Source organism: Lissotriton helveticus, chromosome 3_1 (genome assembly GCF_964261635.1).
Source record: "Lissotriton helveticus chromosome 3_1, aLisHel1.1, whole genome shotgun sequence".
Classification (NCBI taxonomy): Eukaryota; Metazoa; Chordata; class Amphibia; order Caudata; family Salamandridae; genus Lissotriton; species Lissotriton helveticus.
The window spans coordinates 60,123,236-60,150,789 of NC_136061.1; the positions used below are offsets into that span (position 1 = coordinate 60,123,236).

Below are 27,554 nucleotides of genomic sequence, written 5' to 3' on the forward strand. Positions count from 1 at the left end.
GCATTTGTCATAAAGAGCAGTTCTCAAAAATAACTTTCTGTTTTTGCAGCCCTGTAGGAAGTCACAATGACGCTGGTACTCGCGAATACCACGTGACAACCAGATAAAGAAATTTCATTGGTTTACACACTTTCCTTTATGAAAGGAAGTCCACACCCATTTCTCCCGTCTTTAACTTTCCAGGTACTGGTTAGTTTATTATAGGAGCTGTCCTAAATTGATTTTCTACATTGTACTGTTTTTGGCTTTTATGGCTATTTCTTTGCAAAAAGTAAAATGGCATTAAAACAACTAGAGGAAGACCTAAAAGTGGTTGAAGTTATTGAAGAGCTGGAGGTCCCAGCTGCACATGAACAGTCTTCAGATGAAAAACCACCAATGAAGGAGCAAAGCATAGCTTGCGATTTTTTCATCAATCCATCCGGTGAATCGAAGATCACAGCTATATTGCTGAAGTGCAGCTTATGTGACAAGACATTATCTTGAGGTACAGCAAAAAATATTCATGTGGTACAACAAGTATGTTGTACCACTTAAAAACATGCAACAGGAAGCAACTAAATATTAGAGAGAGAGAGAGAAGGAGAGGAGTTGGCCTAACGGCTATGGTGGTCAACCTCTAATCTGAGGAACAGGGTTCGAGTCTTGGCTAGGACGCTCAACATCCTGTGGTTCTGGGCAAATCACTTAATCTCCCTGTGCCTAACAAACATGAATGTGCCCTCATGTAGTGCAACTGGTACTCATGTAAAGCACTCTGATACCTAATACCTGCAGGTCAAGTTCGCGCCATATAAAGCTCTGTAAAAAAAAAGGAGAGGGATCATCAGCCTCCAGAGCTCCAGCCTCTGCTCCTGGTGACAAAGTTCCACCTGAAGTCAAGAGAAGATGCAGTAAAATATTCACCAGACCTAAAACATTTTGCTACCTTCTGCATAGACTGTAACACTATTGTAGCAGTTGGGGAGCAGCCTCTAGATGTAATTTTACAGAATGTAAAAAGCCATAATTTTGTATTTCTTTTTGCTTTTTTATTGCAGCGCTACAAGCTCAATGTTTTACTCAATGCTTACAGTTATGTTATTTTTGTTACCATTTTCTTTTTGAAAAAAGTAAAAAATCAAGACAAACAAAAAAACAAAAAAAATGAGTTAAAAAATGGTTCTTTTCTGAACTGCCTTTTCTGCTTAATAAAAGGTTAGTTGAATGAATGAGTGCATAAGCGGCACATGGATGTTAGAATGAGTACATGAGTGATGCATGAATAATTGAATGAGACCATAAGTGGTGTGTGGATGTTAGAATGACTGCAATGGGGTGCCTGGGTGATTCTATAAGTGCACGACTTGTGCCTGGGTAATTGTAGGACTGCACTGGTTGTACCTGTATGATTCAATGAGTACATATGTATGTAAATGTATAGGCATTTATATAGCGCACTACTTACCCGTAGGGTCCCAAGGCGCTTCGACCGCTGCGAAACCCTTCCTGGCTTCCCTGAGAGATGGTCCCTTAATGGGTATCTCCAGGGTGAGACCAGGCATCCCCGGCGGTCTGGTGGGGCCGTTAGTGAAGATGAGGCAAGCTAATGCCCAGAGTTGCCGAGTGTGAACGCTGATCAGAGTGGGCACCGAGGCGAGAGAATTATCGAGTCCAGAGAATTATCGAGTCCGCTGACCCTGGTCCAGAAACCTGCCGCGCCGGGAATCGAACCCTGGTCCCGGGCCGTCCTCTGCTCTCGGGTCTGCCGCCTCTAACCAGTGAGCCACACTACTTCACTAGAAACTGCCTGGTTAATTAGATAAGTGAATGGGTAGTGTCTGGGTGATTTGATGAGTGCATGGGTAGATTCTGGATGATTGGATGAGTGCATAGGCAGTGCGTGGGTGATTGGATGAGTGTGTCGGTAGTGCAAGGGTGATTGGATGATTATCTGAGTAATGCATGGCTGATTGAATATGTGCATGTGTAAAGCCTGGGTAATTGTATGACTGGATGGATAGTGCCTGGTTGATTAGATGAGTGCATGAGTAGTGTCACGGTAATTGATAAGTCTATGTGTAGTGCCGGGGTGATTGAACAAGTAGATGGGTAGTGCCAGGATGATTAGATGAGTACCTGAGCAGTGCCTGGATGATTAGATGAGTACCTGAGCAGTGCCTGGATGATTGGATGTGTGCTTGGTTTGTGCCTGGATAATTGTATGACTGAATCGGTTGTCGACCCGCGAACGAAGATTGTCCAACACGGCCACCAGCGCAGACTCCGTCCCGTGAGCTGGCCGGAAGCCAAACTGGGCCACATCCAACCAGGTGTTATCCTCTAGAAATCTAGATAAAGATCGGGTAACCAGCTTCTCCATGATCTTAACCGGGAAAGGGAGCAAGGAAATGGGTCTGTAATTTGACAAGCAGGAAGGGTCGAGTGTGGATTTCTTCAGGAGGGGTGAAACCACTGCCAACTTCCAGCTCTCCGGGACAGTTGCGGTGGCAAACGACTGATGACAGATGGAATATAGTGGATGAAAAAGTTCTTTCTGGAACAATTTCCAGAATTTGTGCGAGAGTGGATCCAGCGGGGAGCCTGATGACACAGTTTGCGCTAGTTTGCAGAACTCATCAAAAGAAGGAAAAGAGAAACAGCTCAGCTGGGGTCGACTGGAAGATTCATCCGTAGCTCCCAGACTGAGAGAGGAACACCTCAGCTGGGGTCGACTGGAAGATTCAGCCAGAGCTCCCAGACTGAGAGAGGAACACCTCAGCTGGGGTCGACTGGAAGAATCATCGGAGCTCCCAGACTGAGAGAGGAACACCTCAGCTGGGGTCGACTGGGAGATTCATCCGGAGCTCCCAGACTGAGAGAGGAACACCTCAGCTGGGGTCGACTGGAAGATTCAACCGGAGCTCCCAGACAGAGAGGGGGACAACTCGGATGGTGTTGACTAAAGGGTTCCTCCGGAGTTCCCAGACTGAGAGGAAGACAACTCAGCTGGGGTCGACTGGGAGATTCATCCAAAGCACTCAGACTGAGAGGGGAACAACTCCACTGGGGTCGACTAGAAGGTGCTTCCGGAGCTCCCAGACTTGAAGGGGGACAACTCATCTGGGGTCGACTGGAAGATGCTTCCGGAGCACCCAGACTGAGAGGAAGACTATTCCGCTGGGGTCAACTAGAGGCTTCATCCGAAGTTCCCATCTGGGAACCACATAGAGAATCCTCTGAAATACCCCGACTGACTGGGTTATTCAGTGATGCTGACATAGATGGAGTCGATCCAGCAAGTCCGCTCGCAGAAGCCAAAAGGCATGTGATGGTTGTGGCTGTTCCACTCCAAGGCTGACCTGGTCTGTATGTTTCGCGTGAAATCTTATGCCATTTGTTGTCTGGAGGTGCATGTTGCAGCATCTCTATTTGATTGTCACCATATTTGTGCCTGTGATCTTCCCTGGACCGGAATCAAGCATCCTAGGACCGGTTTCTGGCTATCAGACATCATCAGCCAGGATAGCTTGACTCCAGTGGAATGGAGAGCACGGGACTCACGTCCGAGCATATCCGTCCTACTGGGGTGACAAATGCACAACAACAGTTGATGGACAGAATGCAGAACAATGTCAGACATTCACCCCAGTACAGAGATCTGGGCCTAAATCCATTGTTTTTTTGCACTCCACACCACCCCGGCTCAGACATGGCCTTATGCAAATCATCCTTGACCCTGTGCCTCATGGGAACAGTCCAGCCCGAACTGCCAAGCCATGTCTTCCCTGGACTGGAATCAAGCATTCTAGGACCGGTTTCTGGCTATCAGCCGTCATCAGCCAGGATAGCTTGACTCCAGTGGTGTGGAGAGCACTGGACTCACGCCTGAGCATACCCGTCCCACTCGGGGTGACAAATGCAAAAACAACAGTTGATGGACAGAATGCTGAACAATGTCATACATTCACCCCAGTACAGAGATCTGGGCCTAAATCCATTGTTTTTTTGCACTCCACACCACCCCAGTTGAGACATGGCCATATGCTAATCAGCCTTGACCCTGTGCCTCATGGGAACAGTCCAGCCCAAACTGCCAAGCCATGTCTTCCCTGGACCAGAATCAAGTATCCTAGGACCGGTTTCTGGCTATCAGCCGTCATCAGCCAGGATAGCTTGACTCCAGTCCTGTGTAGAGCACCGGACTCACGTCTGAGCATACCGTCTCACTCGGGGTGACAAATGCAAAAACAACAGTTGATGGACAGAATGCAGAACAATGTCATACATTCAACCCAGTACAGAGATCTGGGCCTGAAACCATTGTTTTTTTGCACTCCACACCACCCCAGTTCAGACATGGCCATATGCAAATCAGCCTTGACCCTGGGCCTCATGGGAACAGTCCAGCCTGAACTGCCAAGCCATGTCTTCCCTGGACTGGAGTCAAGCATCCTAGGACCGGTTTCTGGCTATCTGCCGTCATCAGCCAGGATAGCTTGACTCCAGTGGTGTGGAGAGCACGGGACTCACGTCTGAGCATACCCGTCCCACTCAGGGTGACAAAGGCAAGAACAACAGTTGATGGACAGAATGCACAACGATGTCATACATTCACCCCAGTACAGAGATCTGTGCCTAAATCTATCGTTTTTGTGCACTCCACACCACCCCAGTTCAGACAAGGCCATATGCAAATCAGCCTTGACCCCGTGCCTCATGGGAACAGTCCAGCCCGAACTGCCAAGCCATGTCTTCCCTGGACCGGAATCAAGCATCCTAGGACCAGTTTCTGGCTATCAGCCGTCGTCAGCCAGGATAGCTTGACTCCAGTGGTGTGGAGAGCACAGGACTCAGGTCTGAGCATACCCGTCCCACTCGGGGTGACAAATGCAAAAACAACAGTTGATGGACAGAATGCAGAACAATGTCATACATTCACCCCAGTACAGAGATCTGGGCCTAAATCCATCGTTATTTTGCACTCCACACCACTCCAGTTTGGACATGGCCATTTGCAAATCAGCCTTGACCCTGTGCCTCATGGGAACAGTCCAGCCCGAACTGCCAAGCCATGTCTTCCCTGGACCGGAATCAAGCATCCTAGGACCGGTTTCTGGCTGTCAGCCGTCACCAGCTGGATAGCTTGACTCCAGTGGTGTGGAGAGCACGGGACTCACGTCTGAGCATACCTGTCCCAGTCGGGGTGACAAATGCAAAAACAACAGTTGATGGACAGAATGCAGAACAATTTCATACATTCACCCCAGTAGAGAGATCTGGGCCTAAATCCATTGTTTATTTGCACTCCACACCACCCCAGTTCAGACATGGCCATATGCTAATCAGCCTTGACCCTGTGCCTCATGGGAACAGTCCAGCCCGAACTGCCAAGCCAAGTCTTTCCTGGACCGGAATCAAGCATCCTAGGACCGCTTTCTGGCTATCAGCCGTCATCAGCCAGGACAGCTTGACTCCAGTGGTGTGGAGAGCACGGGACTCACGTCTGAGCATACCCGTCCCACTCGGGGTGACAAAGGCAAGAACAACAGTTGATGGACAGAATGCAGAACAATGTCATACATTCACCCCAGTACAGAGATCTGGGCCTAAATCTATCGTTTTTGTGCACTCCACACCACCCCAGTTGAGACATGGCCATTGGCAAATCAGCCTTGACCCTGTGCCTCATGGGAACAGTCCAGCCCGAACTGCCAAGCGATGTCTTCCCTGGACCGGAATCAAGCATCCTAGGACCGGTTTCTGGCTATCACCCGTCGTCAGCCAGGATAGCTTGACTCCAGTGGTGTGGAGAGCACAGGACTCAGGTCTGAGCATACCCGTCCCACTCGGGGTGACAAATGCAAAAACAACAGTTGATGGACAGAATGCAGAACAATGTCATACATTCACCCCAGTACAGAGATCTGGGCCTAATCCATCATTTTTTTGCACTCCACACCACCCCAGTTCAGACAAGGCCATATGCAAATCAGCCTTGACCCCGTGCCTCATGGGAACAGTCCAGCCCGAACTGCCAAGCCATATCTTCCCTGGACTGGAATCAAGCATCCTAGGACCGGTTTCTGGCTATCAGCCGTCATCAGCCAGGATAGCTTGACTCCAGTGGTGTGGAGAGCACGGGACTCACGTCTGAGCATACCCATCCCACTCGGGGTGACAAATGCAAAAACAACTGTTGATGGACAGAATGCAGAACAATTTCATGCATTCACCCCAGTACAGAGATCTGGGCCTAAATCCATCGTTATTTTGCACTCCACACCACTCCAGTTTGGACATGGCCATTTGCAAATCAGCCTTGATCCTGTGCCTCATGGGAACAGTCCAGCCCGAACTGCCAAGCCATGTCTTCCCTGGACCGGAATCAAGCATCCTAGGACCGGTTTCTGGCTGTCAGCCGTCATCAGCCTGGATAGCTTGACTCCAGTGGTGTGGAGAGCACGGGACTCACGTCTGAGCGTACCTGTCCCAGTCGGGGTGACAAATGCAAAAACAACAGTTGATGGACAGAATGCAGAACAATGTCATACATTCACCCCAGTAGTGAGATCTGGGCCTAAATCCATTGTTTTTTTGCACTCCACACCACCCCAGTTCAGACATGGCCATATGCTAATCAGCCTTGACCCTGTGCCTCATGGGAACAGTCCAGCCCGAACTGCCAAGCCATATCTTCCCTGGACCGGATTCAAGCATCCTAGGACCGGTTTCTGGCTATCAGCCGTCATCAGCCTGGATAGCTTGACTCCAGTGGTGTGGAGAACACGGGACTCACGTCTGAGCATACCTGTCCCAGTCGGGGTGACAAATGCAAAAACTACAGTTAATGGACAGAATGCAGAACAATGTCATACATTCACCCCAGTACAGATATCTGGGCATAAATCCATAGTTTTTTTGCACTCCACACCACCCGAGTTCAGAGAAGGCCATATGCAAATCAGCCTTGACCCCATGCCTCATGGGAACAGTCCAGCCCGAACTGCCAAGCCATATCTTCCCTGGACCGGATTCAAGCATCCTAGGACCGGTTTCTGGCTATCAGCCGTCATCAGCCTGGATAGCTTGACTCCAGTGGCGTGGAGAGCACGGGACTCACGTTTGAGCATACCCATCCCACTCGGGGTGACAAATGCAAAAACAACAGTTGATGGACAGAATGCAGAACAATGTCATACATTTATCCCAGTACAGAGATCTGGGCCTAAATCCATCGTTTTTTTGCACTCCACACCAGCCTAAGCTTTAGGCTGGTGGCAGCGCCTGGAGCTTGCTTGAGGTCCCTTGTGCTAGAGCGAGACGAGCACTTCGCTATTAGATGCCGTTTTTAAAACCATTGCATACATTTTATCATTTTATACATTGACTGTCACTTTGCTCTGTTGTGCACTATATTCTAACCTTTTTGTTGTGCAGGAGTCTTCGCCACTTCCCCGCTCCCCTAGCGTCCTCCCTCGATTCATTCCAGCCGGCCCCAGTGCCGTGAGAGGGGAGGTCGAGCCGCCATCTTGGGGTGGGGTGTTCCACGAGCCTGGCCGGAGTTAGCGGTCCAGTGCTTGGGTGTGACAGGCCATAAGAAGCGATGTGCTTCCGGGAGCGCAGCGGACGGGTGCAGCGGGCGCGACGTTGGCGCGCCGAAGGTGCGCCTTAGGTAAGCCCGTCTGCGCCCGTCCGCGCTCCGGCAGCGTGCAGGGCCAGGCACCCTGCAAGTCCTGCATTATATGAGACTGCCTCGCCTATCACGTACAACTCTGATGACCTGAGGGCCCTCAATTGCCACCCCCATGTAAGGGCGCTCCATGGAACGTCTTAGTCTCCAAATCACGAATTTGTCCTGGATGTCATTTTCGTTTTAATTTTTCTAATCCCCCATCCATCTCCCAGGCCAACAAAGTAGGAGGGTCTCTTATTCAAGCTGCTCTTATTAATGCCCGCTCCCTACCAAAGCATTCAGATGAAGTGCACGAATTTATCATTGACAAAGGTCTTGATATCCTTTTCATCACAGAGACGTGGCTGAATGAAAGCTGCGCACCAGTGGTTGAATTGGCTGTTCCCAGAGGGTTCAAGATCACTAGATTGGACCGTAACATAGGCAGGGGAGGAGGTCTAGCTGTGATATATAGGGAGAAGTGGTCATTGAGTAAAGAATGTACGGGTGGGATCGAAGATGGGGAAGTTTTGGAATTCTCCCTGGTCCTGTCCCCTCAATTTACCTTAGGGGGTCTGCTGATTTACCGCCCACCTGGTCCTTTGGGCACCTTTATCAAATCCCTGGAGGAGGTTGTTATCCAGAGGGCGCTTAGATTCCCAAGTTTTTTAATGTTGGGAGATTTTAATTTACACATGGATAAGAGCCTAGCTCCCGGAGTAAAAGACCTGGAGGAGATCTGTAATCTTGGTCAGTTGGTGCAACAGGTGCGCTCTGCCACTCATGTAGGGGGTCATTGTTTGGATTTGGTGTACTCTAATTTTAATATTTTAATTGACCCACCCCTTCCTGTCACTTGGTCAGACCACTTTCCAGTTCATTTTTCATGGGACATTAACAAAACTCGTGTGCCGTCTAACACCCAGTTGGAGGAATGCCCAAAAAGAATTAATATTCCTGATTTGGTGGAGGCCCTCAAGCACACCGCCCCATTGAAAGCCCAAAATTTGAATGATGCTGTTGATAGCTTTTCATCCTGGATAGACTCTACCATTAGATCACTACCAGAGTGTAAAGGAAAAAAGAACCGTAGGGCCATCCCCACATCCCCCTGGTATAGTGACCAATTAAAGATTTTAAAATTAGGATGTAAGGAGAAAGAGGGAGTATGGAGAAGGGATTATTGCCCCATTGCAAAATCGGAGCTCCGAGGAGCACAACAAAATTATTATGCGGCGATTAAGACGGCCAAGGGGGAATTTTACGCGGCCAAAATTCTCAAAGCCAGGAATAATAATCGCGAAATTGTCTCCATTGTTAAGAGTTTTACAGCCCCGGTGGCAGAGAAGATGTCAGCCCCGATCTCCACAGATTGGTGTGAGCAACTATCAATTTATTTTATTGATAAAATACAAAAAATCCAACATAGTCTCAAACCCTCTGACCAGCCATCTCCCCTGCAAGCCGATCAACCCCTACATGATCGACTACCCTCGCCTTCACTATTTCAAGAATTAGAGGTTAAAGCCGAGTTGTCTAAATTTGCTTATGTTGAGGAGATGGATGTGTTGGCTATATTAAAAGCCCTGAAATCGGGGTCCCCAGCAGATCCATGCCCGGCAAGGGTTTTGAGTGGAGTGGCCGAGGTAATTACCCCTATGGTTACTGCTTTGGTCAACGAGTCACTAGTTTCAGGAACGGTTCCCTCTCAGTGGAAACAAGCCAAACTCCTCCCTCTGATAAAAAAACCTACAGCAGATCCGCTGATTACATCTAACTACCGGCCCATATCCCTTCTCCCGGCCCTTGCCAAAGTATGCGAGAAGGCCGCATTTCGGCAGCTGGAGAGGTTCGTGGAATCCTCGGGGGCACTTCATCCGGCCCAGTCGGGCTTCCGTACCTCCTTCAGCACCGAGACTGCGCTTGTAGAGGTGACAGAGGCCATTAGGGAGTGTTTGGACGGAGGCGGCAGAGCGGCTCTGATTTTATTGGACCTCTCTGCCGCGTTCGATACAGTGCCCCACCTTCAGCTTCTGTCTAGGCTGGAGGATATTGGCATCTCTGGCTCAGTCCTCGGGTGGATCCGTTCTTTCCTCTCAGACAGGTCTCAACAAATTTGGTTACCCCCCTTCCACTCTTCTAACCGCAGGGTAGGGACTGGAGTTCCACAGGGGTCAACCTTGAGTCCCCTCTTATTTAATGTTTATTTAACCCCGTTGATTCTGCTGGCAGAGAATTTGGGTGCGAAGATAATGGCATACGCCGACGACACCCAACTCCTCTTTACCTGGAACAAGGATAACATCTGCACATTGGGAGTCCGTCAATGTTTGTCCTCTGTATTTGCTTGGCTGGCAGGAGCCAGCCTCAAGTGCAATGAGGACAAATCGGAAATCTTACTTTACGGCCAGTTCCCAACTGACTTTAGGGTTTCCATTTGGCCCTGCGGATTACCTTGCCCCAAGGGAGAAGGTGGGATAGCTAAGAATCTAGGAGTCTGGTTTGGTGCCGACTTAGGTTTCCGTGACCAGATTTCTAGACTGGCCGGGACCTGTTTTGGCTTCCTGACCACCCTTCGAAGATTCTTTCCCCTCCTCCCTCAAGCGGCCAAAGAAACGGTAGCCAGAGCACTCGTGCTCTCCTGCCTGGACTATGCAAATGCCCTTTACATCGGGGCACCTGACTTTCTGATTAGAAAGTTACAGGTAGTCCAGAATGCGACGGTGAGACTCCTTTTTAACATTCCAAGGAGGCTCAGCGTTCGCAAGCAAGTGAGGGAGCTTCGATGGCTTCCAGTTGCCCAAAGAGTGCGTTTTAAGGCTCTGGTAGTCATTTACAAAGCCCTCCATGGACATTGTCCATCCTACCTCGCAAAAAGATTTGCCTTTTACCAGCCAACCCGCCAGCTGCGATCTGCCTCCCGAAGGCAGGTGGTTGTCCCCAGATTTAAGAGAGTCCGCCTGGGGGGGCAATCTCTGACGGTACGGGGAGCCCAGATGTGGAACGCTATACCGGATGTTCTAAGAAACTCCCCCAATTTGATCAATTTTAAAAAACTGTTAAAAACCCACCTTTTTTCACATTCCGAATAGCTGTCTTCTCGATCACTCTGACACCACTTCCTCACCGCGCCAGGACAGTCCCGACTAACAGAGCGCGTTACAAATCAATATATAACATAACATAACCCCAGTTCAGACATGGCCATATGCAAATCAGCCTTGACCCCTTGCCTCATGGGAACAGTCCAGCCCGAACTGCCAAGCGATGTCTTCCCTGGACCGGAATCAAGCATCCTAGGACCGGTTTCTGGCTATCAGACATCATCAGCCAGGATAGCTTGACTCCAGTGGTGTGGAGAGCACGGGACTCACGTCTGAGCATACCCGTCCCACTCGGGGTGACAAAGGCAAGAACAACAGTTGATGGACAGAATGCAGAACAATGTCATACATTCACCCCAGTACAGAGATCTGGGCCTAAATCTATCATTTTTGTGCACTCCACACCACCCCAGTTCAGACATGGCCATTGGCAAATCAGCCTTGACCCTGTGACTCATGGGAACAGTCCAGCCCGAACTGCCAAGCCATGTCTTCCCTGGACCGGAATCAAGCATCCTAGGACCGGTTTCTGGCTGTCAGCCGTCATCAGCCTGGATAGCTTGACTCCAGTGGTGTGGAGAGCACGGGACTCACGTCTGAGCATACCTGTCCCAGTCGGGATGACAAATGCAAAAACAACAGTTGATGGACAGAATGCAGAACAATGTCATACATTCACCCCAGTACAGAGATCTGGGCCTAAATCCATTGTTTTTTTGCACTCCACACCACCCCGGCTCAGACATGGCCATATGCAAATCAGCCTTGACCGTGTGCCTCATGGGAACAGTCCAGCCCGAACTGCCAAGCCATGTCTTCCCTGGACTGAAATCAAGCATCCTAGGACCGGTTTCTGGCTATCAGCCGTCATCAGCCAGGATGGCTTGACTCCAGTGGTGTGGAGAGCACTGGACTCACGTCTGATCATTCCCGTCCCACTCGGGGTGACAAATGCAAAAACAACAGTTGATGGTGAGAATGCAGAACAATGTCATACATTCACCCCAGTACAGAGATCTGGGCCTAAATCCATTGTTTTTTTTGCACTCCACACCACCCCAGTTGAGACATGGCCATATGCTAATCAGCTTCAACCCTGTGCCTCTTGGGAACAGTCCAGCCCGAACTGCCAATCAGTGTCTTTCCTGGACCGGAATCAAGCATCCTAGGACCGGTTTCTGGCTATCAGCCGTCATCAGCCAGGATAGCTTGACTGCAGTCGTGTGGAGAGTACGGGACTCAAGTCTGAGCATACCCGTCCCACTCGGGGTGAAAAATGCAAAAACAACAGTTGATGGACAGAATTCAGAACAATGTTATACATTCACCCCAGTACAGAGATCTGGGCCTAAATCCATCGTGTTTTTTGCACTCCACACCACCCCAGTTCAGACATGGCCATATGCAAATCAGCCTTGACCCTGTGCCTCATGGGAACAGGCCAGCCCGAACTGCCAAGCCATGTATGTATGTATGTATGTATTGGCATATTTGTATAGCGCTGTACTATCACCCAAAGGGTATCCTGGCGCTTTGATTCAGCAAGCCGAAACCACCAATGCAAGATCACACTGCTCTTGGAAACAGGTGGGTCTTCAGACCTCTCTTAAAGGATAGAAAATCACCCTGACTCCTCAACGATATCGCGAGAGAATTCCATAGTCTAGCAGCCGCAAAACTGAACGACCGACCACCCATCCTTACCCTCTGAACTCTGAGAACCGTCACCAGATACGCCGAGGAAGAACGTAGTCTCCGGGAAGTTGAGTACCATGAGAATAAATTCTGCAGCAAAACTGGACCCTGTCCATGCAACGCTCTGAAAACCAGGCAAGATGCTTTAAAAAGGATTCGTTGATGGACCGGCAGCCAATGTAAGTCTAAGAGTGCCATGGAAGAAGAGGCAGTGCGCGAGCGAGACAGTGCCAATTTGGCTGCCATATTTTGTACCCGCTGCAGCTTGCCCACCAGCGTACCAGGCGCCTCCAGAAGCAGTGTGTTGCAGTAATCCAACCTGCTCAGAATGATGCCCCACACTACCTCTGGCCTAGCCTGCGCTGGGAGCAATGGAAGAACTTTACGTAACATCCGCAGCAGCATCATGCAAGTAGCTACGGTTTTATTGACAAAAATGTCCAATTGTAAATTGGGGCCAAACATGACCCCTAGATTGCGAGCAGATTCCGCTGCAGTCACTGCCCCAGGAAAGGAGGGATGCCAGAAATCATCTGGCAGAGCACGCGGAACCCGATCATTAGAACAATACAGCACCTCCGTTTTTGACCCTTTAAACTAGAGGGAGTTGGAACGTAGCCACGCCGCTGTAGCTGACATACAGCGGTGAAAAGTCTCAAAGGAGACAGCGTCCTTACCCTTCAAGGAAAAGACCAATTGGGTATCGTCGGCGTAGTTAAACACCGAGATACCAAAGGAACTTATTAATTGGATCAGAGGGCGGAGGTACAGATTGAATAATATAGGACTGATGGCTGAGCCCTGGGGCACCCCCTGCCCAACTCTCCGCACATCCGACCTAAAAGGTGGCAATGCCACCACCTGCTGCCTGTTGTTAAGATACGAGACTAGCCAGTCCCTTGCCAACCCCGTGACTCCGATCTCCTCCAGCCGCTCAATAAGGATGGAGTGGCTGACCGTGTCGAACGCGCCCGACATGTCGAGCAGCACTAAAAAGGCTGCCCGACCCGTGTCGACCCGCGAACGAAGATTGTCCAACACGGCCACCAGCGCAGACTCCGTCCCGTGACCTGGCCGGAAGCCAAACTGGGCCACATCCAACCAGGTGTTATCCTCTAGAAATCTAGATAAAGATCGGGTAACCAGCTTCTCCATGATCTTAACCGGGAAAGGGAGCAAGGAAATGGGTCTGTAATTTGACAAGCAGGAAGGGTCGAGTGTGGATTTCTTCAGGAGGGGTGAAACCACTGCCAACTTCCAGCTCTCCGGGACAGTTGCGGTGGCAAACGACTGATGACAGATGGAATATAGTGGATGAAAAAGTTCTTTCTGGAACAATTTCCAGAATTTGTGCGGGAGTTGATCCAGCGGGGAGCCTGATGACACAGTTTGCGCTAGTTTGCAGAACTCATCAAAAGAAGGAAAAGAGAAATAGCTCAGCTGGGGTCGACTGGAAGATTCATCCGGAGCTCCCAGACTGAGAGAGGAACACCTCAGCTGGGGTCGACTGGAAGATTCAGCCAGAGCTCCCAGACTGAGAGAGGAACACCTCAGCTGGGGTCGACTGGAAGAATCATCCGGAGCTCCCAGACTGAGAGAGGAACACCTCAGCTGGGGTCGACTGGGAGATTCATCCGGAGCTCCCAGACTGAGAGAGGAACACCTCAGCTGGGGTTGACTGGAAGATTCAACCGGAGCTCCCAGACTGAGAGGGGGACAACTCGGATAGTGTTGACTAAAGGGTTCCTCCGGAGTTCCCAGACTGAGAGGAAGACAACTCAGCTGGGGTCGACTGGGAGATTCATCCGAAGCACTCAGACTGAGAGGGGAACAACTCCACTGGGGTCGACTAGAAGGTGCTTCCGGAGCTCCCAGACTTGAAGGGGGAAAACTCATCTGGGGTCGACTGGAAGATGCTTCCGGAGCACCCAGACTGAGAGGAAGACTATTCCGCTGGGGTCAACTAGAGGCTTCATCCGAAGTTCCCATCTGGGAACCACATAGAGAATCCTCTGAAATACCCCGACTGACTGGGTTATTCAGTGATGCTGACATAGATGGAGTCGATCCAGCAAGTCCGCTCGCAGAAGCCAAAAGGCGTGTGATGGTTGTGGCTGTTCCACTCCAAGGCTGACCTGGTCTGTATGTTTCGCGTGAAATCTGATGCCATTTGTTGTCTGGAGGTGCATGTTGCACCATCTCTATGTGACTGTCACCATATTTGTGCCTGTGATCTTCCCTGAACCGGAATCAAGCATCCTAGGACCGGTTTCTGGCTATCAGACATCATCAGCCAGGATAGCTTGACTCCAGTGGAATGGAGAGCACGGGACTCACGTCCGAGCATATCCGTCCTACTGGGGTGACAAATGCACAACAACAGTTCATGGACAGAATGCAGAACAATGTCATACATTCACCCCAGTACAGAGATCTGGGCCTAAATCCATTGTTTTTTTTTAACTCCACACCACCCGGCTCAGACATGGCCATATATCAATCAGGAGTTTGTTAAAGCGCGACTACTCACCCGTAAGGGTCTCAAGGCGCTAGGGGTGGGGGGGGTTGGGGGGGGTGCAGGTTCCATTCCATCAAGGAGGGGGTCTGTCGAAGAGCCAGGTTTTGAGGTTTCTTGCGAAGATGGGGAGCGATGTTGTCTGTCTGAGGTGGAGCGGAAGGGCGTTCCATGCTTTGGCCGTGAGGAAGGAGAAGGAGCGGCCTCCCGATCTGGTCTTTCTGGTGCGGGGGACCACAGCGTAGGAAAGCTGGGCTGATCGTAGGGTCCTTTGGGGTGCGTGGAATTTGAGTTGGCTGTTCAGGTATGCTGGTCCGGTGCCGTGGAGGGCCTTGTGTGCGTGGGTGAGCATCTTAAAGGTGATTCTCGCCTCGACGGGGAGCCAGTGGAGTGTGCGCAGGTGCTGGGAGATGTGGCAGTGTTTTGGCAGGTTGAGGACCAGTCTTGCGGCGGCGTTCTGGATGTTCTGTAGCTTGCGGATGAGGTTTTTGTTTATTCTGGCGTAGAGTGCGTTGCCGTAGTCGAGTCTGCTGGTGACCAGGGCGTGAGTGACTGTCTTTCGGTGTTCGAGGGGGATCCATTTGAAGGTCTTACGAAGGAGGCGGAGGGTGTGGAAGCAGGAAGATGAGACAGAGTTGATCTGGCGGTCCATTTTGAGCTCGGAGTCCAGGATGATTCCCAGGTTGCGTGCGTGGTCTGTGGGGGTTGGCGGGTTTCGGAGGGCGGTGGGCCACCAGGTGTCACTCCAGGCGTCGGGGTTTGGGCCCATGATGAGTACTTCTGTTTTGTTGGTGTTTAGTTGTAGGCAGCTGTTTTTCATCCATTTGGCGACGGCTTCCATGCCTTCTCGAAAGTTGCGTCTGGCGGTGTTGGGCTCGTTGGATAGGGAGAGGATGAGCTGGGTGTCGTCTGCATATGACACGATGTTGAGTCCGTAGGTTCTGACGATGGGGGCAAGTGGAGCCATGTAGACGTTGATGAGCGTCGGGCTGAGGGAGGAGCCCTGGGGGACTCCGCAGGTGATAGGTGTGGGGTCCGAGAGGAAAGGGGGGAGTCTGACCCGCTGCGTCCTGCTGGAGAGGAAGGAGCAGATCCAGTCGAGGGCCTTGTCCTGGATTCCTGCATCGTAGAGTCTGCGTATTAGGGTGCGGTGGGAGACTGTGTCGAACGCCGCTGATAGGTCGAGGAGGATGAGGGCTACTGTTTCTCCTTTGTCCAGTAAGGTGCGGATGTCGTCTGTTGCGGCGAGGAGGGCGGTTTCCGTACTGTGGTTTTTTCTGAAGCCGGATTGGGAGGAGTCGAGGATGTTGTGTTCTTCAATGAATGTGGCGAGTTGGCTGTTGATGGCTTTCTCGATGACTTTCGCTGGGAACGGGAGCAGGGAGATGGGTCTGTAGTTTTTGAGGTCGGTGGGGTCCGCTGAGGGTTTCTTTAGGAGGGGGTTGACCTCGGCGTGTTTCCAGTCGTCGGGGAATGAGGCGGTCGCCAGGGAGCGGTTGATGGTTTGGCGGAGCATGGGTGCGATGGTGTTGGCGGCTCTGTTGAAGATGTGGTGGGGGCAGGGGTCCGTGGGGGCCCCTGAGTGGATTGACTTCATTGTCTTCAGTGTGTCTTCGGTGGTGAGTGCTGTCCAGTCATCAATCGCTGGTTTCCGGGTGTCGGGGGTGGTTGGTGAGGGTTCAGTGTGTTGGTTGTCTTCGTCGAAGTTGTCGTAGATGCTCTTGATTTTGTGGTGGAAAAAGATGCTGACTTTGTCGCAGAGGTCTTGTGAGGGAGGGATGTCGGTAGACTCGCTGGTGGGTTGGGCGAACTCCTTGATGATGCTGAAGAGTTCTTTGCTGTTGTGTGCGTGGGTGGAGATTCTGTCTTCAATCGCTTCTTTCCTCGTTTCTCTGATGAGTTGATGGTGGGCGTTGGTGGCGGCTCTGAAGTTGTTGTGGGCTTCTGTGGATTTGGTGTTTCTCCAGGCCTTTTCGAGGCGGCGGCATGTGCGCCTGGACTCTCGAAGTTCGGTGGTAAACCATCTGGCTTTCTTGGCATGGGTATTGTTGTTTTTCTTGAGGGGGGCTATGGTGTTGGTGCTGTCCGAGATCCATCTATGCAGGGTTCGGGCTGCGGTGTTGGGGTCGTCGTTTTCCGCGATGGTTGGGGTGGAGTTGTTGAGTGAGGAGGTGAGCTGGTCATCGGTGATTTTGGTCCAGTTACTTTGTGGAAGCAGGTGCTGGTGTCTGTGGATGGTGGGTGTTATGAAGGTGAAGTGGACGCAACGATGGTCGGTCCATGGGAGTTCGGTGGTGTGGCTGAAGGTGATGGAGTTTCCTGTAGTGAAGAGGGGGTCGAGGGTGTGTCCTGCTGAGTGCGTGGGCTCGGTCACGATCTGGCGGAGTCCAATGTTGAGGAGGTTGTCCAGGCGGGATGTGGTGTTGGGGTCCAGTTGATTGTCGAGGTGGAAGTTGAGGTCTCCCAGCAGGGTGTAGTTGGTGGATGCGATGGCCTGAAGGGAGATAATGTCCGTAATGGAGTTGGCGAAGGGTCCGCGGGGTCCAGGAGGTCGGTAGATGAGGGTTCCTCGGAGGGCGGCGGTGGGGCTGGCCAGTATCTTGAAGTGAAGGTGTTCCATCAGTTCTGTGGACTCGTCAGAGAGTGTGCTCAGGCGGAGGCTGGATTTGTGGATGATGGCGATTCCTCCTCCTGGGTGGATGGGGCGGTCCTTCCTGGAGATCTTGTATCCTTGGGGGATGGCGATGGCGATGTCCGGTCCTGGTGTTGGTCCAGGTTTCGGTGAAGAATGCTACGTCTGGGGTTGTGCTGTCGAGGAGGTCCCAGATTTCTGTGGCGTGTTTATGGAGGGATCGGACATTGAGGAGGATGCATTGCAGGGTCTTCGGTTCGGTTGTGTTCTTGTGGGCGGGTTGTGCTGGATCCGTGTTCTTGGCGGTGCTGCAGGTGTGCCGGCAGCGGTGACAGCTGAAGGGTCCATGGGTGTCGGCTGGTGATGCTAGCTTGCAGTTGTTGTTGCAGCCTGGGTTGAGTGCGTGGAGTGCTGCTGGGTCGTAGCGTTGGCGGGGCGGAGGTCCAGGGTTCCTGGTGCTGGTCGCGGACGGGTCGCAGACGAGCGCAGACGTGCTTGCCTTTGACGCACCTTCGGTGCACCAGCGGCGCGCCCGCAGCAGGGGCCGCCATTAAGTAGGGGTCGGTAAGGGCTGGACAGCTGGGAGGCGGGAGCGGGGAGGGGAGCTGGATTGGGCCGGTCGTGCTGGGGGGGGAGGGGCCGCGGGGGCAGCAGCGGCGGGGAAAGGTAAAGGGAGGAAAGAAGGGATAAAGAAAAAAGGGAGAATAAGCAGAAATAAGGCACAACAGAGCAGAGATGCAGCAAAGAGCAGAAAGGAGAAAGATAGAAAGGGTAAAAAAACGAGTGAAAACGGGTGAAGGAGCAGAGGGAGAGAAAGGGAAAATGGGCAAAAATAAGGCACAAAAGAGCAGAGGTGCAGAAAGGTGAAAGATAGAAAGGGAAAAAAAACGAGTGAAGGAGCAGAGGGAGAGAAAGGGAAATGGGCAGAAATAAGGCGCAAAAGAGCAGAGGTGCAGAAAGGTGAAAGATAGAAAGGGGAGAAAAAGGAGTGAAGGAGCAGAAAGAAAGAAAGGAGACAGAGGTCCACTGGACCACCAGGGATGAGGCGCAGGGAAACCTGCGGGTGGAGGAGGGCCTCGATCACCAACACTCAAGAGTGCAGGGGCAGGGGCACCTCACTTAGTGGTGGAGCTGCGAGGGTGGGAGAGCAATTTCACTGACAATGAGTCAGTGGTCTTGCTCGCCTGTCCCCGCAGTGGCCGCCATTAAGTAGGGGTCGGGGAGGGCTGGACAGCTGGGAGGCGGGAGCGGGGAGGGGAGCTGGATTGGGCCGGTCGTGCTGGGGGGGGAGGGGCCGCGGGGGCAGCAGCGGCGGGGAAAGATAAAGGGAGGAAAGAAGGGATAAAGAAAAAAGGGAGAATAAGCAGAAATAAGGCACAAAAGAGCAGAGATGCAGCAAAGAGCAGAAAGGAGAAAGATAGAAAGGGTAAAAAAACGAGTGAAAACGGGTGAAGGAGCAGAGGGAGAGAAAGGGAAAATGGGCAAAAATAAGGCACAAAAGAGCAGAGGTGCAGAAAGGTGAAAGATAGAAAGGGAAAAAAAACGAGTGAAGGAGCAGAGGGAGAGAAAGGGAAATGGGCAGAAATAAGGCGCAAAAGAGCAGAGGTGCAGAAAGGTGAAAGATAGAAAGGGGAGAAAAAGGAGTGAAGGAGCAGAAAGAAAGAAAGGAGACAGAGGTCCACTGGACCACCAGGGATGAGGCGCAGGGAAACCTGCGGGTGGAGGAGGGCCTCGATCACCACCCTCAAGAGTGCAGGGGCAGGGGCACCTCACTTAGTGGTGGAGCTGCGAGGGTGGGAGAGCAATTTCACTGACAATGAGTCAGTGGTCTTGCTCGCCTGTCCCCGCAGTGGCCGCCATTAAGTAGGGGTCGGGGAGGGCTGGACAGCTGGGAGGCGGGAGCGGGGAGGGGAGCTGGATTGGGCCGGTCATGCTGGGGGGGGAGGGGCCGCGGGGGCAGCAGCGGCGGGGAAAGGTAAAGGGAGCAAAGAAGGGATAAAGAAAAAAGGGAGAATAAGGAGAAATAATGCACAAAAGAGCAGAGATGCAGAAAAGAGCAGAAAGGAGAACGATAGAAAGGGTAAAAAAACGAGTGAAAACGGGTGAAGGAGCAGAGGGAGAGAAAGGGAAAATGGGCAAAAATAAGGCACAAAAGAGCAGAGGTGCAGAAAGGTGAAAGATAGAAAGGGAAAAAAAACGAGTGAAGGAGCAGAGGGAGAGAAAGGGAAATGGGCAGAAATAAGGCGCAAAAGAGCAGAGGTGCAGAAAGGTGAAAGATAGAAAGGGGAGAAAACGGAGTGAAGGAGCAGAAAGAAAGAAAGGAGACAGAGGTCCACTGGACCACCAGGGATGAGGCGCAGGGAAACCTGCGGGTGGAGGAGGGCCTCGATCACCAACACTCAAGAGTGCAGGGGCAGGGGCACCTCACTTAATGGTGGAGCTGCGAGGGTGGGAGAGCAATTTCACTGACAATGAGTCAGTGGTCATGCAAATCATCCTTGACCCTGTGCCTCATGGGAACAGTCCAGCCCGAACTGCCAAGCCATGTCTTCCCTGGACTGGAATCAAGCATCCTAGGACCGGTTTCTGGCTATCAGCCGTCATCAGCCAGGATAGCTTGACTCCAGTGGTGTGGAGAGCACTGGACTCACGCCTGAGCATACCCGTCCCACTCGGGGTGACAAATGCAAAAACAACAGTTGATGGACAGAATGCAGAACAATGTCATACATTCACCCCAGTACAGAGATCTGGGCCTAAATCCATTGTTTTTTTGCACTCCACACCACCCCAGTTGAGACATGGCCATATGCTAATCAGCCTTGACCCTGTGCCTCATGGGAACAGTCCAGCCCAAACTGCCAAGCCATGTCTTCCCTGGACCAGAATCAAGTATCCTAGGACTGGATTCTGGCTATCAGCCGTCATCAGCCAGGATAGCTTGACTCCAGTCCTGTGGAGAGCACCGGACTCACGTCTGAGCATACCCGTCTCACTCGGGGTGACAAATGCAAAAACAACAGTTGATGGACAGAATGCAGAACAATGTCATACATTCACCCCAGTACAGAGATCTGGGCCTGAAACCATTGTTTTTTTGCACTCCACACCATCCCAGTTCAGACATGGCCATATGCAAATCAGCCTTGACCCTGGGCCTCATTGGAACAGTCCAGCCTGAACTGCCAAGCCATGTCTTCCCTGGACTGGAGTCAAGCATCCTAGGACCGGTTTCTGGCTATCTGCCGTCATCAGCCAGGATAGCTTGGCTCCAGTGGTGTGGAGAGCACGGGACTCACGTCTGAGCATACCCGTCCCACTCAGGGTGACAAAGGCAAGAACAACAGTTGATGGACAGAATGCAGAACGATGTCATACATTCACCCCAGTACAGAGATCTGTGCCTAAATCTATCGTTTTTGTGCACTCCACACCACCCCAGTTCAGACAAGGCCATATGCAAATCAGCCTTGACCCCGTGCCTCATGGGAACAGTCCAGCCCGAACTGCCAAGCCATGTCTTCCCTGGACCGGAATCAAGCATCCTAGGACCGGTTTCTGGCTGTCAGCCGTCATCAGCCTGGATAGCTTGACTCCAGTGGTGTGGAGAGCACGGGACTCACGTCTGAGCGTACCTGTCCCAGTCGGGGTGACAAATGCAAAAACAACAGTTGATGGACAGAATGCAGAACAATGTCATACATTCACCCCAGTAGTGAGATCTGGGCCTAAATCCATTGTTTTTTTGCACTCCACACCACCCCAGTTCAGACATGGCCATATGCTAATCAGCCTTGACCCTGTGCCTCATGGGAACAGTCCAGCCCGAATTGCCAAGCCATGTCTTTCCTGGACCGGAATCAAGCATCCTAGGACAGGTTTCTGGCTATCAGCCGTCATCAGCCAGGGCAGCTTGACTCCAGTGTTGTGGAGAGCACGGGACTCACGTCTGAGCATACCCGTCCCACCCGGGGTGACAAATGCAAAAACTACAGTTAATGGACAGAATGCAGAACAATGTCATACATTCACCCCAGTACAGATATCTGGGCATAAATCCATAGTTTTTTTGCACTCCACACCACCCGAGTTCAGAGAAGGCCATATGCAAATCAGCCTTGACCCCATGCCTCATGGGAACAGTCCAGCCCGAACTGCCAAGCCATATCTTCCCTGGACCGGATTCAAGTATCCTAGGACCGGTTTCTGGCTATCAGCCGTCATCAGCCTGGATAGCTTGACTCCAGTGGTGTGGAGAGCACGGGACTCACGTCTGAGCATACCTGTCCCAGTCGGGGTGACAAATGCAAAAACTAGTTAATGGACAGAATGCAGAACAATGTCATACATTCACCCCAGTACAGATATCTGGCCGTAAATCCATAGTTTTTTTGCACTCCACACCACCCGAGTTCAGAGAAGGCCATATGCAAATCAGCCTTGACCCCATGCCTCATGGGAACAGTCCAGCCCGAACTGCCAAGCCATATCTTCCCTGGACCGGATTCAAGCATCCTAGGACCAGTTTCTGGCTATCAGCCGTCATCAGCCTGGATAGCTTGACTCCAGTGGCGTGGAGAGCACGGGACTCACGTTTGAGCATACCCATCCCACTCGGGGTGACAAATGCAAAAACAACAGTTGATGGACAGAATGCAGAACAATGTCATACATTCATCCCAGTACAGAGATCTGGGCCTAAAACCATCGTTTTTTTGCACTCCACACCACCCCAGTTCAGACATGGCCATATGCAAATCAGCCTTGAGCCCTTGCCTCATGGGAACAGTCCAGCCCGAACTGCCAAGCGATGTCTTCCCTGGACCGGAATCAAGCATCCTAGGACCGGTTTCTGGCTATCAGACATCATCAGCCAGGATAGCTTGACTCCAGTGGTGTGGAGAGCACGGGACTCATGTCTGAGCATACCGGTCCCACTCGGGGTGACAAAGGCAAGAACAACAGTTGATGGACAGAATGCAGAACAATGTCATACATTCACCCCAGTACAGAGATCTGGGCCTAAATCTATTATTTTTGTGCACTCCACCCCACCCCAGTTCAGACATGGCCATTGGCAAATCAGCCTTGACCCTGTGACTCATGGGAACAGTCCAGCCCGAACTGCCAAGCCATGTCTTGCCTGGACCGGAATCAAGCATCCTAGGACCGGTTTCTGGCCATCAGCCGTCGTCAGCCAGGATAGCTTGACTCCAGTGGTGTGGAGAGCACAGGACTCAGGTCTGAGCATACCCATCCCACTCGGGGTGACAAATGCAAAAACAACAGTTGATGGACAGAATGCAGAACAATGTCATACATTCACCCCAGTACAGAGATCTGGGCCTAAATCCATTGTTTTTTTTTGCACTCCACACCACCCCAGTTGAGACATGGCCATATGCTAATCAGCATCAACCCTGTGCCTCATGGGAACAGTCTAGCCCGAACTGCCAAGCAGTGTCTTTCCTGGACCGGAATCAAGCATCCTAGGACCGGTTTCTGGCTATCAGCCGTCATCAGCCAGGATAGCTTGACTGCAGCCGTGTGGAGAGTACGGGACTCACGTCTGAGCATACCCGTCCCACTCGGGGTGAAAAATGCAAAAACAACAGTTGATGGACAGAATTCAGAACAATGTTATACATTCACCCCAGTACAGAGATCTGGGCCTAAATCCATCGTGTTTTTTGCACTCCACACCACCCCAGTTCAGACATGGCCATATGCAAATCAGCCTTGACCCTGTGCCTCATGGGAACAGGCCAGCCCGAACTGCCAAGCCATGTATGTATGTATGTATGTATTGGCATATTTGTATAGCGCTGTACTATCACCCAAAGGGTATCCTGGCGCTTTGATTCAGCAAGCCGAAACCACCAATGCAAGATCACACTGCTCTTGGAAACAGGTGGGTCTTCAGACCTCTCTTAAAGGATAGAAAATCACCCTGACTCCTCAACGATATCGCGAGAGAATTCCATAGTCTAGCAGCCGCAAAACTGAACGACCGACCACCCATCCTTACCCTCTGAACTCTGAGAACCGTCACCAGATACGCCGAGGAAGAACGTAGTCTCCGGGAAGTTGAGTACCATGAGAATAAATTCTGCAGCAAAACTGGACCCTGTCCATGCAACGCTCTGAAAACCAGGCAAGATGCTTTAAAAAGGATTCGTTGATGGACCGGCAGCCAATGTAAGTCTAAGAGTGCCATGGAAGAAGAGGCAGTGCGCGAGCGAGACAGTGCCAACTTGGCTGCCATATTTTGTACCCGCTGCAGCTTGCCCACCAGCGTACCAGGCGCCTCCAGAAGCAGTGTGTTGCAGTAATCCAACCTGCTCAGAATGATGCCCCACACTACCTCAGGCCTAGCCTGCGCTGGGAGCAATGGAAGAACTTTACGTAACATCCGCAGCAGCATCATGCAAGTAGCTATGGTTTTATTGACAAAAATGTCCAATTGTAAATTGGGGCCAAACATGACCCCTAGATTGCGAGCAGATTCCGCTGCAGTCACTGCCCCAGGAAAGGAGGGATGCCAGAAATCATCTGGCAGAGCACGCGGAACCCGATCATTAGAACAATACAGCACCTCTGTTTTTGACCCTTTAAACTAGAGGGAGTTGGAACGTAGCCACGCCGCTGTAGCTGACATACAGCGGTGAAAAGTCTCTAAGGAGACAGCGTCCTTACCCTTCAAGGAAAAGACCAATTGGGTATCGTCGGCGTAGTTAAACACCGAGATACCAAAGGAACTTATTAATTGGATCAGAGGGCGGAGGTACAGATTGAATAATATAGGACTGATGGCTGAGCCCTGGGGCACCCCCTGCCCAACTCTCCGCACATCCGACCTAAAAGGTGGCAATGCCACCACCTGCTGCCTGTTGTTAAGATACGAGACTAGCCAGTCCCTTGCCAACCCCGTGACTCCGATCTCCTCCAGCCGCTCAATAAGGATGGAGTGGCTGACCGTGTCGAACGCGCCCGACATGTCGAGCAGCACTAAAAAGGCTGCCCGACCCGTGTCGACCCGCGAACGAAGATTGTCCAACACGGCCACCAGCGCAGACTCCGTCCCGTGACCTGGCCGGAAGCCAAACTGGGCCACATCCAACCAGGTGTTATCCTCTAGAAATCTAGATAAAGATCGGGTAACCAGCTTCTCCATGATCTTAACCAGGAAAGGGAGCAAGGAAATGGGTCTGTAATTTGACAAGCAGGAAGGGTCGAGTGTGGATTTCTTCAGGAGGGGTGAAACCACTGCCAACTTCCAGCTCTCCGGGACAGTTGCGGTGGCAAACGACTTATGACAGATGGAATATAGTGGATGAAAAAGTTCTTTCTGGAACAATTTCCAGAATTTGTGCGGGAGTTGATCCAGCGGGGAGCCTGATGACACAGTTTGCGCTAGTTTGCAGAACTCATCAAAAGAAGGAAAAGAGAAATAGCTCAGCTGGGGTCGACTGGAAGATTCATCCGGAGCTCCCAGACTGAGAGAGGAACACCTCAGCTGGGGTCGACTGGAAGATTCAGCCAGAGCTCCCAGACTGAGAGAGGAACACCTCAGCTGGGGTCGACTGGAAGAATCATCCGGAGCTCCCAGACTGAGAGAGGAACACCTCAGCTGGGGTCGACTGGGAGATTCATCCGGAGCTCCCAGACTGAGAGAGGAACACCTCAGCTGGGGTTGACTGGAAGATTCAACCGGAGCTCCCAGACTGAGAGGGGGACAACTCGGATAGTGTTGACTAAAGGGTTCCTCCGGAGTTCCCAGACTGAGAGGAAGACAACTCAGCTGGGGTCGACTGGGAGATTCATCCGAAGCACTCAGACTGAGAGGGGAACAACTCCACTGGGGTCGACTAGAAGGTGCTTCCGGAGCTCCCAGACTTGAAGGGGGAAAACTCATCTGGGGTCGACTGGAAGATGCTTCCGGAGCACCCAGACTGAGAGGAAGACTATTCCGCTGGGGTCAACTAGAGGCTTCATCCGAAGTTCCCATCTGGGAACCACATAGAGAATCCTCTGAAATACCCCGACTGACTGGGTTATTCAGTGATGCTGACATAGATGGAGTCGATCCAGCAAGTCCGCTCGCAGAAGCCAAAAGGCGTGTGATGGTTGTGGCTGTTCCACTCCAAGGCTGACCTGGTCTGTATGTTTCGCGTGAAATCTGATGCCATTTGTTGTCTGGAGGTGCATGTTGCACCATCTCTATGTGACTGTCACCATATTTGTGCCTGTGATCTTCCCTGAACCGGAATCAAGCATCCTAGGACCGGTTTCTGGCTATCAGACATCATCAGCCAGGATAGCTTGACTCCAGTGGAATGGAGAGCACGGGACTCACGTCCGAGCATATCCGTCCTACTGGGGTGACAAATGCACAACAACAGTTCATGGACAGAATGCAGAACAATGTCATACATTCACCCCAGTACAGAGATCTGGGCCTAAATCCATTGTTTTTTTTTAACTCCACACCACCCGGCTCAGACATGGCCATATATCAATCAGGAGTTTGTTAAAGCGCGACTACTCACCCGTAAGGGTCTCAAGGCGCTAGGGGTGGGGGGGGTTGGGGGGGGTGCAGGTTCCATTCCATCAAGGAGGGGGTCTGTCGAAGAGCCAGGTTTTGAGGTTTCTTGCGAAGATGGGGAGCGATGTTGTCTGTCTGAGGTGGAGCGGAAGGGCGTTCCATGCTTTGGCCGTGAGGAAGGAGAAGGAGCGGCCTCCCGATCTGGTCTTTCTGGTGCGGGGGACCACAGCGTAGGAAAGCTGGGCTGATCGTAGGGTCCTTTGGGGTGCGTGGAATTTGAGTTGGCTGTTCAGGTATGCTGGTCCGGTGCCGTGGAGGGCCTTGTGTGCGTGGGTGAGCATCTTAAAGGTGATTCTCGCCTCGACGGGGAGCCAGTGGAGTGTGCGCAGGTGCTGGGAGATGTGGCAGTGTTTTGGCAGGTTGAGGACCAGTCTTGCGGCGGCGTTCTGGATGTTCTGTAGCTTGCGGATGAGGTTTTTGTTTATTCTGGCGTAGAGTGCGTTGCCGTAGTCGAGTCTGCTGGTGACCAGGGCGTGAGTGACTGTCTTTCGGTGTTCGAGGGGGATCCATTTGAAGGTCTTACGAAGGAGGCGGAGGGTGTGGAAGCAGGAAGATGAGACAGAGTTGATCTGGCGGTCCATTTTGAGCTCGGAGTCCAGGATGATTCCCAGGTTGCGTGCGTGGTCTGTGGGGGTTGGCGGGTTTCGGAGGGCGGTGGGCCACCAGGTGTCACTCCAGGCGTCGGGGTTTGGGCCCATGATGAGTACTTCTGTTTTGTTGGTGTTTAGTTGTAGGCAGCTGTTTTTCATCCATTTGGCGACGGCTTCCATGCCTTCTCGAAAGTTGCGTCTGGCGGTGTTGGGCTCGTTGGATAGGGAGAGGATGAGCTGGGTGTCGTCTGCATATGACACGATGTTGAGTCCGTAGGTTCTGACGATGGGGGCAAGTGGAGCCATGTAGACGTTGATGAGCGTCGGGCTGAGGGAGGAGCCCTGGGGGACTCCGCAGGTGATAGGTGTGGGGTCCGAGAGGAAAGGGGGGAGTCTGACCCGCTGCGTCCTGCTGGAGAGGAAGGAGCAGATCCAGTCGAGGGCCTTGTCCTGGATTCCTGCATCGTAGAGTCTGCGTATTAGGGTGCGGTGGGAGACTGTGTCGAACGCCGCTGATAGGTCGAGGAGGATGAGGGCTACTGTTTCTCCTTTGTCCAGTAAGGTGCGGATGTCGTCTGTTGCGGCGAGGAGGGCGGTTTCCGTACTGTGGTTTTTTCTGAAGCCGGATTGGGAGGAGTCGAGGATGTTGTGTTCTTCAATGAATGTGGCGAGTTGGCTGTTGATGGCTTTCTCGATGACTTTCGCTGGGAACGGGAGCAGGGAGATGGGTCTGTAGTTTTTGAGGTCGGTGGGGTCCGC

The 27,554-nt window shown here is 51.9% G+C and overlaps 1 long non-coding RNA gene across 9 annotated transcripts in view; it reads left to right on the plus strand.

The window, feature by feature from the left end:
* The window catches only part of LOC144822101 (uncharacterized), a 1,825,698-nt gene that overhangs the window by 874,843 nt on the left and 923,301 nt on the right, over positions 1 to 27,554 (plus strand). For 8 of the 9 annotated variants that reach the window (XR_013608561.1, XR_013608562.1, XR_013608560.1 and 5 more), the window contains one exon: positions 50 to 1,132. This is a non-coding gene — a long non-coding RNA (uncharacterized LOC144822101). Of the gene's footprint in view, positions 1 to 49; positions 1,133 to 27,554 lie in introns of those variants that run through there. The other variant, XR_013608557.1, reaches the window with a different exon arrangement.